General features: G+C 33.1%; 1 long non-coding RNA gene across 1 annotated transcript; it reads left to right on the forward strand.

Moving 5' to 3' along the window:
- Positions 1-5,853: 5,853 nt before the first annotated feature.
- Positions 5,854-14,410, forward strand: LOC117105271. The gene is made up of 4 exons (XR_004444876.1): positions 5,854-6,082; positions 6,815-6,922; positions 11,690-12,105; positions 14,187-14,410. It is a non-coding gene; the product is annotated as an uncharacterized LOC117105271 (long non-coding RNA).
- The last annotated feature ends 5,028 nt before the right edge of the window (positions 14,411-19,438 follow it).

A 19,438-nucleotide genomic window follows, 5' to 3' on the forward strand; every position in this document is an offset into this window, starting at 1 on the left:
GTATCACACAGTATATACTTAGTTTTCAATATAAATCTGAATAATTACTGCTTGCAGAAATACTGTACACATAAAAATAATAGCACATTGGATAGCCTAGACATCACCACACTTGTCGCAGGCAGTTGATTAGGAATATGAAGTACTTGTTACTGAGTTTACCTGTTGAACCTGCAGTATGGATATGACCACAAAGATAACTATGCAGTAATGATAGCAGATAACAATAGAGTATTACTTATTTTTATTGAGTTGATGATAATTTTGCTGATTAGTGTAGTTTTTTATAGAAAGATTGTAGCCGCTTTCTTTGGGTGACAGTTCATAGTTCGATGATGATACACTTCTCGTTTGTTTGGTAAACTTCAACGGTGGATCCAGAAATTCTAAATAAGCGGATGAAGACAAAAGAGTAACCCTTACGTCTGTCTCTTATACACATCTAGATGTGTATAAGAGACAGGTAAAATGCTTGTAGCCCCACCATAACTATGGCACCTCTACTGGCGGGAAATGGCATTCTCCGGTTTAGATTTTAATGCAATTTTCATTTTTCCCATGTTTTGAAAATGTTCACATATTTTCAGGAGCCCAAGTTGACCCCTTAAATTTAACACTGGCCTACTTTAATAGTAAAAAATGCAAACGATATCGGGCATCGCACTTGACCAGTTTGGCGAATCTGAGATTGCCAAATCCAAAATCACCGAAACCCAGTTTGCCGAATACCAAATATACCGACCCAAATACGAAAACCAAGTTGGCCGAAATCAAGTTTGCCAAATTTCGACCCACTATACTAAAACAGTTTGTCGAATGCCGAAATGAGGTGATTTTTTTTCTACTTTAGTGTAAAAAACTCTAAGCAAATAAATCACGGGAAAAAGTAGGCCTAGTAAAAGATCAGTGGAACAAAAAAATAATAATGCGATCAACAGAAAGTGTGACAAAGTCGGAGGCATTTACAACTGAATTTACACCATATTATACTGTATTGCTCGAAAAGATATATCGTTATTTAAACGATTTGTGTCAACCAATTAAAATTCTGAGGCATTTACAACTGAATAGGTAATGGTAGAACAGTTGTTTGGATTTGCACCGTATTATACTGTATTGCCAGGGGCCAGGGACGTATCCAGTAGGGGGGGTGGAGCCGCGGCTCCCCACTTTGTACACAGTGTTAAAATTTTAAAGCTTATTCTTGAGCCAATACAAATTCTTTCCTGGGATCACTCAAAATGAATACTTCTAATCATGTAAATATGCATCAGTACACATTATACATAGGCCTAATAGAACACATAGGCCTAAGCGTGATTTAAAAAAATCTTAAATCCATAAATCTCAGGCCAGGTCTTTTAAGATAGAAATGCGATACTGTGGTTCAATTTCGTTTTTATCCTTTCCTTTTGCAAGTTTCTTTAAATGTTTGTTTAATAATACTACTACTAATAGTAATAATAATAATAATAATAACAATGATGATGATGACGATAGTAATAATTGATATTAATATTAATAACAATAAAAAGTGAAGAAAATTGTGCTAAATGCGTTTAAAAAGTTGTGATTTGTTGATCATAATATAGTATATATGTGGCAAAGACAAGCCAAACCAGTCACTCGTCGCAAAAATCGATTTTGAGTTATTAATACAGTGTTAGAGAGTAAAATAATAGCTATAAAATGGTAAAAAAAAATCATTCAAATCGGACATTACCTTATGAAGTTAAAAGCGTTTAACCATACAGCTGTTTAAAGAACAATATAAAAGAAATAGCCTTCAAAGTTTATGATTTCAGGCATTTCTCATTCAGAAACTATCTTTAAATCCTTAAAAAGTGTTGTTTTAACGTTGAAAATGAGGGAAATAACAGCATAGAATAATGTGTAGATATATAAAGGTTAGTTTAGTGCAATAAAATAGATTTAAAAAAAATTGACATTTCAGCATGTTTTGGCCATTTTCTCTGAAACACGATTTGCAACGAGTGACTGGTTTGGCTTGTCTTTGCCACATATAGTTAAAGCTTAGTAAGCTGTAATTAGGCCTAAGTTGTCCTGGATATTAAGTAGATCCCTGATAAAAGATCACGAGAAATTTGTTGGCGTTTCATTTTGACTATAATGGTAATGTGATGATGGTGAATTTTACTTTATAAAAGTGTCATTTCCGGCCATCTCGAGAGGTACTATTTCCTCAAATTTTCTTACCTCAGCCCCAGCCATGGTGGGGCTGAGGTGGTTGAATGTGAAATCACGTTTTTGAAGTAGCCCTATGTAAAGTACATACTCAAAGACAATGTTTTTAAGGTTTTTTTCTATGGTATATCACACACACATTAATAAGAATAAGATATCTATGGTTGTCAAAAATCCCTGATAAAAGCTCATGTTTGTTTAATAATACTACTACTAATAGTAATAATAATAACAATGATGATAATGACAATAGTAATAATTGATAATAATATTAATAGCAATAAAAAGTGAAGAAAATTGTGCTAAATGCGAAAAAAAGTTGTGATTTGTTGATCATACTAAAGTATATATAGTTAAAGCTTAGTAAGCTATAATTAGGCCTAAGTTGTCCTGGATATTAAGTAGATTCCTGATAAAAGATCATGAGAAATTTGTTGGGGTTTCATTTTGACTATAATGGTGATGTTATGATGATGAATTTTACTATATAAAAGTGTCATTTCCGGCCATCTCGAGAGGTACTATTTCCTCAAATTTTCTTACCTCAGCCCCAGCCATGGTGGGGCTGAGGTTGTTGTGAAATCACGTCCAGTACATACTCAAAGACAATGTTTCTAAGCTTTTTTTTCTATGGTATATCACACACACATTAATAAGATCTCTATGGTTGTCAAAAATAAAAGATGAGAATTTTTTTTTTTTTTTTTTGGTGCTTCTTTTTGACTAATTTTGATGTGATGATGATGAATGAAAAGTGTCATTTCTGGCCATCTAGAGGTACTATTTCCTCAAATTTTCTCACCTCAGCTCCAACCATGGTGGGGCTGAGGTGGGTGTCAACTCACAAAATGCCCTCCCCTCCACCTTTCAAAACAGATCTGTGCCCTTCCTTGGGTATGACATTAAACTCCATCGAGTCGGCTCCTGATCTATGTCTTAGTGACTGCTGTTAATTGTTTTTAGGATGTGATCTTTTCTTTGTGTCCATTTTTCGTGATTATGACTATTCTGGATGAAGAATGTTTTGAGCAGAGGTGGATTCCAGCCCCCCCCCCACTTCATTTTTTAAAGAAAAAAAATATATATTCAAATTGAAGTGCGAGAGTGTAATTTCCGGCCATCTACAGATGCCCTAATCATAAATTCTCTTACCTCAGCCCCAACCATGGTGGGGCTGAGGTGGGTGGTTCCTCGGTCTGTGAAAGTCCCTCCCTGGTTCACCCCACATTCAAATCCCTGGATCTGCCGTTGTTGATTTATTATATAATTATTTTTGCGCTTATTTATAATGCGTCTATTGCAATTTTCACTTTATCCTCTCAAACAGTCCTAAGAACGTTCAGAGTCCTAAGAACTTCACGGGGGGGATTCGCCACCTTGACCCCACCGGGGTCTTACATATTTCGCATAACGGCTCCCCCCCCCCCTTTCAAAATCCTGGCTACGTCCCTGCTATGCAAGAATATAGGAATGGTATTATTTAAACAGCTGTTAATTGGCAAGTAATTAATTAATAATATTGTTTAAGTATATATTTTGACAACTACTGTAGGCTCTCTTTAAACCTTGACTTGCTTTGAACCTGTGTTCATTTAAATCTGTGCTTACAGAGCTTGCTTTAATCCTGGGCTTTAAACCAACTACTGTAGCTGTAAACCTAAAGTGGTTACTTTAAACTACGGTAGGCAGAATTAAACATGGGCTTGCTTGTATAGCCACGCTTTGGAGGAAAAAATGTTGCTAAAGAGATACATGTTTTTGTATATTAAAGAACCGGGATAAAGGGTTGTTATGCCGCTAGAGTCTGGCTTTACATTTGAACTCACTTTAAACATAAGTTCTCTTTAAACCTTTTAAACCTGGGTGTAATTCATACCTAGACTATTTTGATGCCATGCCAAATTATCTAACCTTTTTGAAGTTCTTATACTTTTGTTCAAAATCAATAGCCTGACTAAGTCTCTCGAATGTTTCATTTAATGGTTACATGCTCTCACTAAGTTCTTTTTCTCTATGTAGCATTTGCCATGAACCTCTGCAACCAGAAATCTTAGCTGGAGTGTTTGCTGATAGAAAATGCTTGCGACGTGGAGCAGAAAACAAAAGAATAGTTGAGTGAAAGAGGGCCACGGTATTGTCATGATAAATGATGGAGCTAATCATTTTATTTTGATAATTGTGTTTTTCTTTTTTCAGTTTGCGCTCCCCTTTTTTCTGCCATTGTCTAGAATAGTCCCCTTAGGCTCATTTCAAGTACAAATTCCACTCCTTTGTTGGTACTCTTGTCACTTCATCCTTTTAGACACACGACTTGTATCAAAGCCGACATCAAACGACTTTACCGTTCTTTTAATCATTTCAACGTGGGCCTCTTGTACCTTAGGCTGAAATGTATCAAGAGGGGAGCATTTAGCATTTAGACAGTCGCTTAGTCAAAGCTATTTTTACAAACCCTGTCGGCAGATTTCATGTCAAACTATTCTGTATCAATTTGGTATGTCTGAATTAAGTACAAATAATCTGTGATCCATTTTTGTAAAGTCATTCCTGTCTTAGAACTTAAATCGATCAGGTGAATGTCCTTCCATTAGACTGTTACTACACTGTCTGATAGTTTCTCCAAGCACCTCTGCATTTGTATAGTACATCTTCTTTAAAGTCTTTATCCAACTTTATCCAACATTTTATTAATCCATCTATTCATAACCTTAGGCCCTAGGTAGCTCAGCTAAAATGGTCCTAATGCTGGGGTCTGGGTGCAGCTTATGTTTGGCAGGGCGCAGGTGGGGGTTTAGTAAATATTTAAATGTCTAGGTTACAGTAAATGATTATGGAGTAGTCGTCCAAAATTGCAGTTGAAAAGTTTTTCATCACACTTTATCTTCCTTCACCATATGAGGCTCAGGACCCAATGACAGGGTCTGGGGGCTGACTAGGGCCCTAGTGGGATCAAGTGGCAGGACCCAAGTGATGACCAGGTATCTAAATATCTAATACAGTAGATTACCTTAGACATCCCTATATGAAAGGGCATTTTTTATTGTTTTTTTTCACCCTAGAGTCCCAGGCCCCTATATTGTTATTATTGTTTATTCAGGCAAAAGATGCAATATACAAAATATGATACAAATCAATACATCAAACGAACATACTGTAACATTAACGAGTACATTGATTTTGAAAATCCATACTCATTAGTTGCCAGGAAAGCACAAAATCGGCCTAAACCATTGTCGCCAAATGTGTGTCCCTCCAACTAATGACTATAAGATAATACAAATAATATAAAATGACATAGAAACAGTAAACATAAATAACTAAGGCACTGCATTATTATATTAAGCCTATTTATACATGTTGATGCTAATAAAAACTGAAATAATAAATTAGTTATACATAATTACATTAGAAATAAGTACTTATACAATACAACAAACTATATATTTATGAAGCTAAATAAATTATTGAAGTTTACACATTTTTATAATTTATATAATAATATGTTAATAGCTTAAATATTAAATTAAATATACACAATTGAATTAGAAATAAATACTTATAATACATTATAAACAAGTTACATATTTATAAAACAAAAAGATAAATAAAATTATTTAATTTTACATTTTGTATTCGATGCTGGCCATAATTGTGTCTCCTTATAATTATAGTTTTACAAAATTGAAAAACAAATATGAGTAAACATATCTTAAGGATTAATGTAATGGGAAAGACCAAGAGGAAACAAGATAGTGATGATATATAATTTTAGGCTAAAGGCCTTATGCTGAAATGGAAAGAAGAGCAAGAAAGGGATGCCAGTGGAGACATTAGCAAACGAGGACCTCTGCCTGAAAGCTGAACACAAGAGTAGTCGGTTAGTATAACTGATACCTGAATTTATTTGGCATGGTGTACAAATATTTACATCATCATAATTATGATGCATTGTGTGAATAAATTGAAAATTGAAAACAATTAGAATAAAAATGTCTGATACCCAGTATATGGCCTACATGCAATTCCATTTTTTTTATATACTAACATAAATGGTGTAAGTGATAGAGTTGTTGACAGAGTTAGATGTATGATAATGTAATGGAACTTGAAATAATTGAATACATGTTACAGTAGATAACAATGGCTTAAGCTTAGTTGAGATACAAAATAAGCGAAAGCTAAAGTGCAAACACCCAGCAAGATAATGACCAGAGATTAAAGCAGAGTTTGCTGACAATACTGGTCCTGCGTCAGTAACAGTACAATGTAACAATTTTATTAGAATGTTTTGTGTTTGGAATTTTAAATTTGGCAATCACAGATTCTATTTCAGTCAATGAACTTTTCCCCACCTCAAAATACTGTAGGTATTTCCAAATTTTGACATATAGGATTTTTATTAGGGGTAAATCCAAATTACATTATATAAAATGCTCATTTTACCTGCAGAAGTAAAATGTTTCCACCTATAACAAAAATGGAACAGTCTTTTACCTTGTTAGCCAATCTGGTACCTTTAGAACTTGTGGTTAGGCCATTATTAGAGGTGTTCTTTATACTGTTTTGTAGAATGCTTGTTACGATATTAATGAGCCGTATCTCCCCATAGGAAATGGTGGATCCTGCCAATTGAAATGGTTTTACATGCTTGATTTGGCATTCAGTAGTATCTGGATATCCAAACGGTGTGGACTTACACATTTCCTTGTGAAAAAGGGTAAGCAAGGCATTTTGCATTATACTATGTAACTATACAGCAATAAGGGATGTACATAATTAGCAAAGATGTCGCTGTTAATTTTCAAGAATGCATTTTATCCCAAAAGAATTCTTAAAATATCTTAATTCAATAAAAATCATTAGAAAAGTGGCTTGTTTCTGCTTAATCATAATCATTGGGTCATCATATTTAATAGCAATATATCATACTTTATAAATGTTGACAGTGGAGTAGTATATATTATATAATTTCAAATGCAGTGTACACATTTTTTATGTTTAACAATGTCAATCATTTAAATCTTCAAGTAATTTTAAAAGCAATTTTAAAAGTATCATTTTTATATGCTTTGTAAGATTCATGTGTACTCACTATATTTTTGTTTTGATATCTTTGCTGTATTTATACATTATAAGGGCCCATGGAAGGCCAGTCTGTTGACTATTTGGTTCATTGTATTGATACAAACAATATATTTGTATTGATTTAACTGTTTCCTGCCAATGTGCAGTGAATAGAATGAGTTATTATCATAAATTCTAAAAATGTGTAGTCTATGAGATCATATGAAACAAACTCCGAAAAAAGTGATGAAGGCCTTTGTGGTTCAATATTCAAAGTTTATTAGTTCATCTTCAGGAAATAGTAGTCTATGAACTTATGAATAGATAATCTATAAATTCATGTAATTTGTCCGTTTCGGTTATAGACTCGAAATCGACTGAATGAGCCAACATTTGGGTACCATTAGAAACTTATTGTTCTAATCGAGTGAATAGGCTGTTTTAGGTGATTATGTTGTAGTTCCTATGAAAAAATGCTTAAAACCTGAGAAATTTAGTGATTTCTTGCCCAGTGCAGCCATGTTTTGTTAATTGTTTACATCACTGGCATATACATCTGTGGTCATCTTATCTTTCAAGTTGAAACCAGCGAAACAATGGTTATACGATTAGTATGTTATCGAAAATAGATGAGTTGCACAGTGCTATTACTACAACCTAGTATAAGCATGTAATATACCCTTGTAGGTCCATGATATTTGGAGGTCTTCTGAGGGCTTAAGCATTCTAGTAAAATCATGTACAGTATATGATGAATTAGATCATCATGGTAAGCAGGCCCATAGCCAGGTTCTTCCAAGGGAGGTTCTATGGGCGTGTGGTCCAGGGTAGAAGCCACAGTGGGGGTCGGCGAAACCACCAAAGCCAGAGGATTTTTGTGCTTTATGGGGGTCTAAATAATGCTATAAAATCAGATATGTTTGAAAACATCTCAGTCTGAGTCTGGGTGGCTGGGTGGGTCTACAGGGCATTAGTTGGGTTGGAGGACTTGTTCAGGAAATTTGAAGAGGGGTTGTTGCCAGAAAAGAAGGGGGTTTGCTAGAAAAGAGGGTTCTCCTGAACCTATAAACCCACCCCTCCCCCTCTTGATTGCAAAGGAAGGTGGTGTTTAGTTTATGAGAGTGGAAGTTTGTCAAAAATGGGGTTGTCTGTAACATAGAAATACCCAGTTACACTACCAGATGATTTTTCTGCAAATTCTATTAAATTTACCTCTAAATTACTTAAATATAGGTATTTTTCACAATTGTAACTACTGTATATTTTGTATTGTATCCTGTATGGGAAAATGCTGAATTGTGAAATAATATTTAAATATAGTATTTCCCGGGGTCCCAAGTCTCCTGGAACTCCCGGGAGTCTCCCATAAATCAGTGTGGTCTCCTGCACAAAATCTCCCGGAAATTCACTTATTTCCCACAAATTCAGTAAAAAACAAATCTTTTTGTTTTATTTAGACAAAACTTTGGTTGCCGATTATTTTTTGCAGTCTGACAGTGCCATTTCTGGGCTTCTGAAGGTGCCTATTCTTAAAGATGTCATCACTTCAGCCACAATCATTGTGGGCCTGAGGTGGGCGTGGCCCTTCATTTGGTACCTACACTTTTTCCTCATAGTGCCCCCAATGTCATTAAATGAATCTCCCGGAAATCGGTTCTTCCAACTTGGGACCCCTGTATTTCTTGCCTCTTGATATGGTTCTGTCCCCTGAAGCAGCTTACATAGCACAGCATGTAATAATATGAAGTACCTACAGTTACTGTAAGCTTTATAAATATCCAACCCATCATAGAGAATGATCGTTTGTCTCACTGTCTTAATTATTTGTCTCTTAAAAGGTTGTGTCATATTTTCATCTTCGTTTAATACTCTCGCTCCGGGGAAAATATCAAAATGTACAGTATTGCAATTCAAATAAGAGATATTGATCGTAATGAAATTTTTTTTTTTTTAAATGTCATTTTGCTCAAATGAATATTAAGAAATATGAGACAATTTCAAAAAAATAGTGAAGTGAAGCACACAACGAAACATCAAGAATCGACTTTTTTAAAGACTTATTTTATATATTTATAAGTATTATTATAGAATGCTTCATATGCAGACCTGTGTCATTGTGATTGATGATGTCTTGACTGTTAATTTCTCAAATTCAGACTTATGTCTACCTGTTGGGATATGTCGTCAGATGAGGATCGGCCTGGGTCTCAATGTTTAAAGAACAACTGGCGGGAGGAAGCGATAGAAAATATTCTCTATTCGGGAGGAAATGTTTCCCGTCAGCAAAGACTCTTCAGACAATAAAAACCTTTTTTTTTTGTGTATAAAACACATCTTAGAAGAGAAAAAAAATTTCCCAAAACGACAATTTCTCTGGGGGTTTACTTCTTGTTGGACCTCTTTGTCAGACAATTTTTTACCACCATTCTTTTGTATGTATCCTATCCTAGAGCCACCACTAATTGCAATTACAACCTTCCCCCCCCCCCACCATCCCATTAACAAACATAAATTTTCAAAAATTACTCAATTTACTGATGTTATATTTTCTTTTTGAACTGCAATTTTATGATGACCTGTTCTCATCTGGCAAAGCACAAAATAAGGCCATTCTCTCCCCACAAATTTGCAGTCTGATGGAATTATAATTTTTGCTGGCATAGGTGTGGCTTGGGAATTGAACCATAAAATATGTCCTCATTCTAATTTTAACAATTTGTTCCTGTCACTTCAATTTGTCATTAAATTAAAGTTCAAACTTTCACTGTTTTGATCCTCTGAAAGGGTGAAGCTCAGACCTCTTTCACCATTCCACTACTTGATGGGCCTGCAAGCAGCTATTAGTATTAGTATTACCCAGCATTCAATCAAGAGAAAATTGCCTATCATCAAAGTTTAAACCCCAGAAGACCACCGTCTTCCTCTATCTTTTGAGCTGGATAAATAAAGAATTAATGCCCTAGCTCGATGATTGAAACACCTAATACGAATGGTCTAATATTTTCACTAAAGCATTACCAAATATAAGAAGTCAATGCAGATGTTAAACATTCCTCTACATAATCTTTATTCTTTTGACATCACGGTCAAAGAATTTTCTTTATCAGGAGGTAATCAACATCTAACAACCTGCGTGTTCCCCTTGGGATTCTGTTCACAGAAAGGTTACATGTTTATGTCAAATGTTATTATTTTACAATAATTTTGAGCACAGACACACAAGAGGCATTTAAATCAGGTTAATGGATTCCCTCCTTTATTAAACTGTGAATATCTTCAAAATAGATATAATTTCATTAAAAAAAAAAAATTCAATTGGTATTTTCAAGTATATTTAGCTGAAAAAAAATTAACTGTGCAAATATGCAAATTAGCGTAGTTTCTTATATTTATTTTATTTAAGGAAGACGTTAATCTCTGTAATGATATAAACTTGACTGCTGAGTCCTTGAAAAGTAATTCCAAAATGTCATCACTCACTCACTGCTTAAAATGTTGCCCTGGTTTTACAAGCAAGAATTTATTCATGGCTATTTAATTTCTTTCTATTTATTGGATTCTATTTTAATCAATTTGGTATTCATTGATATGTGCAAGGCACCAAAAATATATAAAGTGTGATTACAGTATTACATTACACCTAAGCTCCATAATCTTAGGAAGAATTGTCTTTATTTTTATGCAAATGAATTTTAAAAATTTGATTAAAATTTCTGTTTTTTTATTATTGCTGTTTTTTGCATTCTGTTTTTATTAATTAGATATTCTTCAATCGATACATCAACAATATATAAAATAAGATTAGATTTAATTTTTAATAACAGTAGTAGACATGTTTGTTTTGTTTATTGCTCTTTATTTATTACAATCTTTTGAAATAATTTTAATTAATAAACCAATAACAAGAAATATTAAAATGTGCTTTTATGATAAGAGATAAAAAATTCTTCATTTTAAGGGAAAATTAATATATTTGACATGGAGGATTCTTGTAGCAACACAATGTCCTTCAAAAACTAATTGATTAAAAATAACATCTAGATTTCGCACTTCGCAAGAAACTTCCTGGAATACACACGCTGATTAATGAAAGCTTACAACAGCGTGGTTAGACGCCCTCGCTAGCCTACGAGATCTCTGTCAAGAGAAGGATATAAAGTTTCCTGGTTCTGTAGCTGGAGCGTAGAGATTATTTGCCAAATACTTTATAATAAATGTTCAAAAATAGAGTGTTTACTTGGTGGTTTGAGGGCGATGTCATCATGATGAGTTCAAGTGAACCTTTTTCTGTTTGAAGCACTTTTCAGCGAGTCTGCTTCAAGTCTTTTCAAGTTTATCAACCTACTGTTCAACTACCACCAAATGTAATGTTTAAAATGTCAATTTGTTTATGTGTTGCATTATTTTTCTTTTTCTTCAGATTGCACTGGAAATCAGATTTTGAATAATCATCTACTTGACTGGACAATTTTATTTACCCAGAGAGCATTCCTGACAAACAAATTTATTTTCTGCTGCAAAAAAAAATCACCATTAATCCCATCTGTCTGGGAAAATACCTGTACAGGTCTGGTTTGGAAGATACATTTTGAAGTCAGTTTGGGCCTTGTCTGTAAGATAAATGTATAGTTGAAAATGACAGCGTTTGACTAGTGTAGTTGGGATAAACCAGGCTAACGAAATTCTACGAAGCTGGAGTAACTAGAGGCTAACCAAACAAAATGGCGCATTTTTCAAAGGATTCAGGGAAACTCAAACTATTTGTCATTCTGTTTGTTGTGGTTACACATGCCTCTTATGGAATCACATTAAATAAAGATGTCTTCAGTCATCCATGTAAGTACAAAACCATTTTTAGAAAACATTTTTTATTTGCTGGATTTCCATCTAAACTAATTCTTCTTCTGTTAAACAGATAAAATAGCATAGGGATTGATAGAATGGTGCTCAGACAATTAGTGGCAGCCATTGCGTAGAGCCAGATTCAAACAATTGCTTCACGTTTCTGTGTGAGTTGCGTAGGATGAATGGGAATTAGAACGATTGCTAACAAAAAATCGTGAATAGAGTAATAATAACATCATAAATAATTCAATAAAAAAAAAGAACAATAAAGAATGAACTGAAATCAATTTGGCATAGTTACCTAAACTAATTTTGGACAATAATGGTATTAAGCAATGGATTATGCAATGAAAACTATATATGATATAGATAAATGATACCGGTATGTGAGATTTTAAACTAAAAATTACTTATTATTCTTATTACTCTGCTTGTCTTTTATTAGTGTCTATCTTTTTGTTTACCATAAATACTGTATTTCTGTCTTTTTACTGAATAACTATTTTAGTAAATTACTGAGGAGTCAGTTTCTTTTATAAAAGTAAATGAAATCTTTAAAAATAATATTAAAAAATATACAGAAATAATATACTTTTCAAGCTGCTTTCCATTATGTGTATTTGCTATAATAAACTAATGCTACAGTAACATTATAATACCAGCCTACTTTCTGTGTTGTCGTTTAACATGTGTAGGCCTGTAAATTAACCTCGTCGTTAACAGAATAGGTCAACAAGATGTGATTGGTGTTACCTCTTCCGGCTTTAATTCTAGCAAAGTAGCCTACAGACTCCCATATCTTGCAATTCATGTATTCTTTTACAGAGAAATCACAGGTGCACTGATTGAGCAAATTTATTATTGCGTAATGTAAATACTGAGAAAGTGAATCGTAGTTAAATTCCTATTAAAACATACGTGATGAGAGACTGGATTGACGCCCTCGCAACATTACACCTTCGATCATGCGGCAGCTGAGGGTGTCGTTAATCTGGATGCTTGACATTTGTTTATTTCAAATGCACTTGGGTTTGTAAAGTTATATTTCGTTAAATTCAAATGGGTCTTTATATACTGTACCAATTGTATCATCATGTGGTTGTTTGAGAAATCTTGTGTGTAAATGGCACTTTTTGTTTCTGTATTCCTCTTTCCATCTGGTTTATCATGAATTTAACAATTTAATATTAACTTCAGTAATAACATTTAATGATAATTCTGCCTTAATTCATAGCTAATACATGTCACAATCAACCATTATTATGGTTATGTTCTTTATATGAGGAGCTATGGCTTTGTGGGTATTATGCTTGCCTCTAAATCCAAGGTCCTGCTGTAGGTTCAAATCCTCTCAGACACAGGCATTTTTTTTCTCACAATTTTCCATCCCCTTTTACAAGTGTTGATGAATTTAAATGAAATTAAACCAAAATGAAATTTAACCAAAATTAAACCAAAATCTGTTAATCATGTTTGTATTGGGAGCAAATTTTATAAAAATAAGATAAATAATATTGTTGATTAATGTATGTTCGTCTTGATGCTCTACTTGTGCATTACACCTATATCATGGCATTTGATCTTTGATCACATTTGCTCATATTATTATTGATTGTTAATAAGCAGTTCAACTTTATTTTAGTAATTTCAACATGTTGAATGTGATCCACAGCCAAAGCTTGTACTGTAATATTATGCAAGACCCTCAACAAAATAGCAATTAAAAGACAATAGAAAAAGATTATTTTGCTTTGAATACAGTTTTCAATAATCATCTGTTTAAATCATTCTGTTTTTTTAATTTTATAATTCTATCTATATTTTTATCATTTGATGCAAGCCCACATAGTAGTACAATGCAATTCAATTTAACACCACTCATCTTGCAATGTCATTCAGGATATGCAATTAAAGTCTTCAGAAATTCCACCGAATTGTAGCTCAAATGCGACTACTGTATACCAGTTGCCTAAAATATAAAAAACCGTAGAAGCCATTGATCTGAATAATACAGAAAAAAAAATCACTAAGTGTCAATTGTGTGATGTTTTAAACTGTCGTCTACCACACAGAAAAGAAGTGGAGTGCCTGAAGACAGACGATCAGTATCTGTTAGATTTCCTTTTAACCCAAGAATAGGCCTACAGTACATTTTACTACACAAAATGCCTACAGTGTTAAGCCTTCAGTATAAAGTGATAGAATACAGTCTACAGGTAATCCTCTATGGTTTCCGATATTATTAATTATTTTGGAATATTTTAGATTAATTAATTGATGGATTAATTAATTAAACAAACAACATTTTAATCAGTTTTACATTGCAAAATTTAGAGGGTATCTCATTTTTTTTATGCTGTAATATATTTTATATTTTTTGGTTGAACACCTGTCTAAATCTCAAGGAAATATTCATGATCATTTCATAATTGTTTTCCTGTAAGTAACCTTCAAAGCTAATGAGAATTCAAAATCTCTTTTTCTTTCAAAAATAATAAACATTTTCTCATCTCAAAATAATCTTCTTTTTTAATTGTCTGCCTGTAAACTTTAATAACAAGTAAGTCTTTATATCCCAAAATAACTTTCTTGCTTCGTTCGTAATTATACTCCTTTTCATTTCATAATTCCATGGCTGATATTTGTCTGCACGTGAGGGGTTATTGGTCTGTGCTATGTAAAACTCATTTCACATGACACAAATAGAAATTAGAAACAAATGCAAATTGTTCTCCTTTATGGAACCCAATATTCTTATAATTGGATTTAATTCAGAAACAAGTCATCTATTGTACTCCATTTGCTTTTTTAATGCTCTTTTTATAAAGCTGTAATACTTTCAGTAACAATACTTTTTTTGGATTGTGGTAAAGAAAAAAAAATCATAAGAATTTCATCTCTAATCTGACCATGACATTTCTGTAGGCCTTATAGTGCGGTATTCACATAATCAGAGGAGTTTATCTTAGGACACTGCCACATGCCGCAGGCTGTGAGTACCTGGTTTAGCTAGCAGACCGCCTTTAGCCCTGGGGCCTACAGTGATCATTCACAACAACAGTAAACCCCCAAATTATTACCACCTTTATTTCAGGATTTCTATGATCAGAAATTTAATTTTCATGATCAGAGTGGTCGAGACAAATAATGTGTCTGATCTAATATAAAATAAAAAGGATGTAAATAATTGAAATTAATGCAATTTAAAGCCAATAATTTGCAGAAGATGTTTTGAAATTTTAGCTATAGCAATTGCCTAAAGGACAGAACATGTGTATGGAGGGTGCACTAGCTTCAAATTGTTTACCTGACTCCATGTGACATAATTTGGTCTGAATGCGTAAATAATTATGAAAATTTTGAAATAATTTCAAAATATGTAATGGCCATTTAGATGGTAATGTAGAGTACCGTTACCTTTTGGGCTTGCTCATACAGGGCTGAGAATAATTGTATTTTTAATGAGCCTATTTTTTTATAAGTGTGGATCCCAGATTCATTGGGTCTGGCGTCAACCTTCCATCTGTCCCCTCAAGGGAGCGGGGAGGTTGGGTCATCTCAACACTGCTCTCCACTCTCCCTTGTCACCAACTCTGTTCAGATCAACCACTCTACCGTTGTCTCTGTGAGAGCAAGAAAAATCTACAAAACATTATAGAGCTAATTTTATTTCAATTTATTTTAAATAAACCTTAATTGTGACCTTTAATCATTAATAATTAGCAGTGAATGTCTTAATCTGTGTGGCTTGAAATATGCCATTTATTCATTAGATGTTGGAATCTTTTATAAAAGTTCTTCAATCAGGCTGTCCTTCTACCAGGCTTTTGTTGTTCAGTTAGTAGTGATCACTGCTGAAGGTAATGTATTTGATTGAATGTCACAATTTACACGCTTCCAAATGAAATCTAATCTAGATTGTGCAATTTTCTTTTGAGGATTTCACCATGCTTTATAAACAGGGACAGTAACATATCAGGCCTGAGGGTGAAGTGTGGGCATAGGTATCAACTTTGTGCAGGGGTTTTATCACATGTGATCTGTTGAAAATAAAATCATATTTTTCAGCAATTCCAACTGACTGATAAGGTACTATTCTCTCTTAAGACACGATAAGCAAACTTGTGTGCATTTGTTTTTAACATTCCCCGTATAATTTGGGATATTACTGTACGCTTTATGTAGTCAGAAATATAGGATACTAAAGAAGAAATTCTAAAAAATAGGGAATGTCAAAAGTAATTCTTAATAAACCAAACCTACTTTATGATGCTTTAAAGAATAGTATCTTTGTTTCTAGGTTAATATTTAATAAACATTTGTGTTTTTCTCACATCTTATTACTGTTTATGTTAATCCCAGTTTTAATATTTTCCATGAAATTTAATGTTGTTTATATTACATGTGCTTGCTCTCATTGTTTTGAATTTTTAAAGTGACAAGTTAAAGCCTCATTCCCGGCAAAATTTTACAAAAAAAATGATTTTTTATAGAAAAAATGCATATGCATTACTCTAATTATTAAAGACCATGGAAAAATATTGGCATAAATTTTAGTTTTATGCAAAAGGATAAAAAAATGAGAAATAGAGATTATTTCTCATAGGAGATTACCGTTTTCTCGTTGACCTCTTCGTTACTAGGCAAATTCAGAGGTTGTAGATCGCATCCTCTGGAATACTCTCACTTTAGTGTATACTTTTATACAGTCAATAAAATGCGCCTTCTCTAATGATATTAGTTTTTTGTACTTCGCATCTTGCACACTGCGATCGATCGAGTAGTCCTGAAATATGATTGTTTAATTGTCAAAATCTCGGTCAGAATCATTTTTTAAACAAATTTGAAATAATTCTAATGAAATATTATATTTCACAAGTGTCAATACTAGCATGTCTGCCGTTTTTATGTCTGATAACAAAACTTAAATCGAGGTAAGGCTAGGCCTAGCCTAGCTGTGTTGGATAGGCTAATGTTTCCGGCGCCTACTACTATATTTCTTTGCAGACCTATCGCAAAATTTATTTTTTGTGTGAAACACAAGAAATCAAATTTCGGTCTTATTTTACATTTTTTCATGTTTAGGAATGTCTAAATTCAGTTAAACTAGCAATTTCATATTATATTTATAAATCTTTATAACATACTGTATGAAAATCAGATTTTTCTTAAGAACTGAAATTTTGCTGGGAATGGGCCTTTAAGTCTACTGTTATGGTTTAATACACTACTGCACTTTGGATTATTTTCAAGGGTGCCTATTGATCAGCCCATTGAGCTGGAATGTTCATAATCCTCATAAAATATGCTGCCAATAAAAAAAAAAAAATAACAATTTTTAAGCAATAATTTTTAAGCCTATGTTTTTAATACTCACTGCACTTTGGATAATTTTCCATGGTCCCCTATCGATCAGCCCATGACTTGCCTCTGAGCTGGAAGGGTCATTGATCCTCATAAATATGCTGCTAATAAAATAAAATGATAAAAAAAATTTTAAGTAATAACTTAAGCCTATGTTATAGTACTGCACTTTAAATTATTCTCCTGGGTCTTCTCGATTACCCTCTTGACTTGTTTCTGAGCTAGAAGAGTCATGATCCTCATAAAATATTGTGCTAATAAAATAAAATAAATGATAAAATTTAAATAGAATTCCGGTAGTAATAATGGTACTGGTATTTGAAAGATTTGAATCCCGAATCATGACATTGGAAGGATGGCACCCTAACCACCAATTCACAATTTTGCTGGTTCCATATACATTTTAAAAAGAAAAGTTTTGTACTGTATGTCAGGAAAATCATCTGATGTTTTATTTATTCTGTTTCTGTAGTAAGTTTACCCTTCTTGTAGAGTACCCAAATTTCAGTAGCTATGGTAACCTGCAATGCAATAATATTACATACTCATTGACATACTGTAGCGTTGGTAAACGACTTAAGCAAGTACAGTATATCAACACCATGTCTAGAATCAGGACTTTGTTGACACTTTCAGTATCATTTTATTTTCATGCTTAAAAATACAATTTACAGTAAAAGTGTACATCAAGTGGAAAATTGAAATGAAAATGTAAAAATGGAATAATTGTTTGTATAATTTAGTACAGTACATGTATGTTAATTAGTATAACCCTTATCATTTTTTGTAAATATTCTCACAATAAGGGCCTGTTATATAATATTCAGTTTCACCGCTAACAATAATTTCTTTTAAATATTGGTAGTTAAGTAGGAAATGAATAATTTTAATCATAATGATATACAGTAATGGTTATAGAAAGTGTACCAGTATATTTTTTTAAATTTTAAAAACTAAAGCTAAACTAAAAAAATAAATTAATGCCAAGCAGAAAATAAAATTTAACAATGATATAAAATATATTAACACAAAAACCACTAATACAGACCTTATTTAAAATAATCAACTATGTCAAAAATAACATGTTCAATATTAGGCTCAAAATAATATAATATGTTCAAAAAGTAGCTTTCCTCATAATATTTTGAAAAAAAGGAGAATGATGGCACTGTTTTTTTAAAACTCCGAAATGGCAAATCCAAGATGGTCGATGGGAAACAGAACTGTGCCACACTCTCACTTTTACCAAGTAGACACATTGAAAGAAAATAAAAGAAGCACTAGACATGATTCATACCATATGTATCCGAAGCAACCTTGATTATGCAGCGTTTATTCGACTGGTCATCTTCGTTAAGTAGGATTTTACCAGTGCACAGGTGGGCGTGGTTTAACGAAAAACGACCAGTAAAATCCGGCCATTGTCATATGAAAATTTTTAGTTGATTAAGGCGAGTGGTGTCCCCGAACCATGATGGCTTTCCAGAGATTTCTGTCCTTCAATTCGGTCTTAAGGCAAGGCGATATATTAAATACCTTGCTTGAGGTCTTAACAAAATACTAAACAATAATAACAAAAATTCACCTTGCCTACAGTAAGTCTGAAAAGCATTAATTTGTAAATATAAATCTGTATTGAAAATGAAATGAATTTACATTAGATACAGTAAGTTTGTAAAAAGTAATACAGTACATCAAAATACATGGGAACGGTAGTTGTGATTTTATCTTTGGTTTTCATCTCACTAGCTCCAACTGTCAATCTTCTTACTGGGTCAAGTGTTTGGGTACAAGTACAAATCTACAAACCAAACAGGTACATCAAAACACACAGGTACAGCAAAACACACAGGTACAGTACTCAAGTACTGTATGTTTTCCCTTTGACCAAAGAGAACTGCAAGAGGTCCGACTGTCATGGTTTCTTTTGAACGTAATCCTATTTCAAAGAGTACTGCCA

The sequence above is a fragment of the Anneissia japonica genome, unplaced genomic scaffold, assembly GCF_011630105.1.
Source record: "Anneissia japonica isolate Jap-2015-1 unplaced genomic scaffold, ASM1163010v1 scaffold287726_len2788222_cov184, whole genome shotgun sequence".
In the NCBI taxonomy this organism is placed as follows: Eukaryota; Metazoa; Echinodermata; class Crinoidea; order Comatulida; family Comatulidae; genus Anneissia; species Anneissia japonica.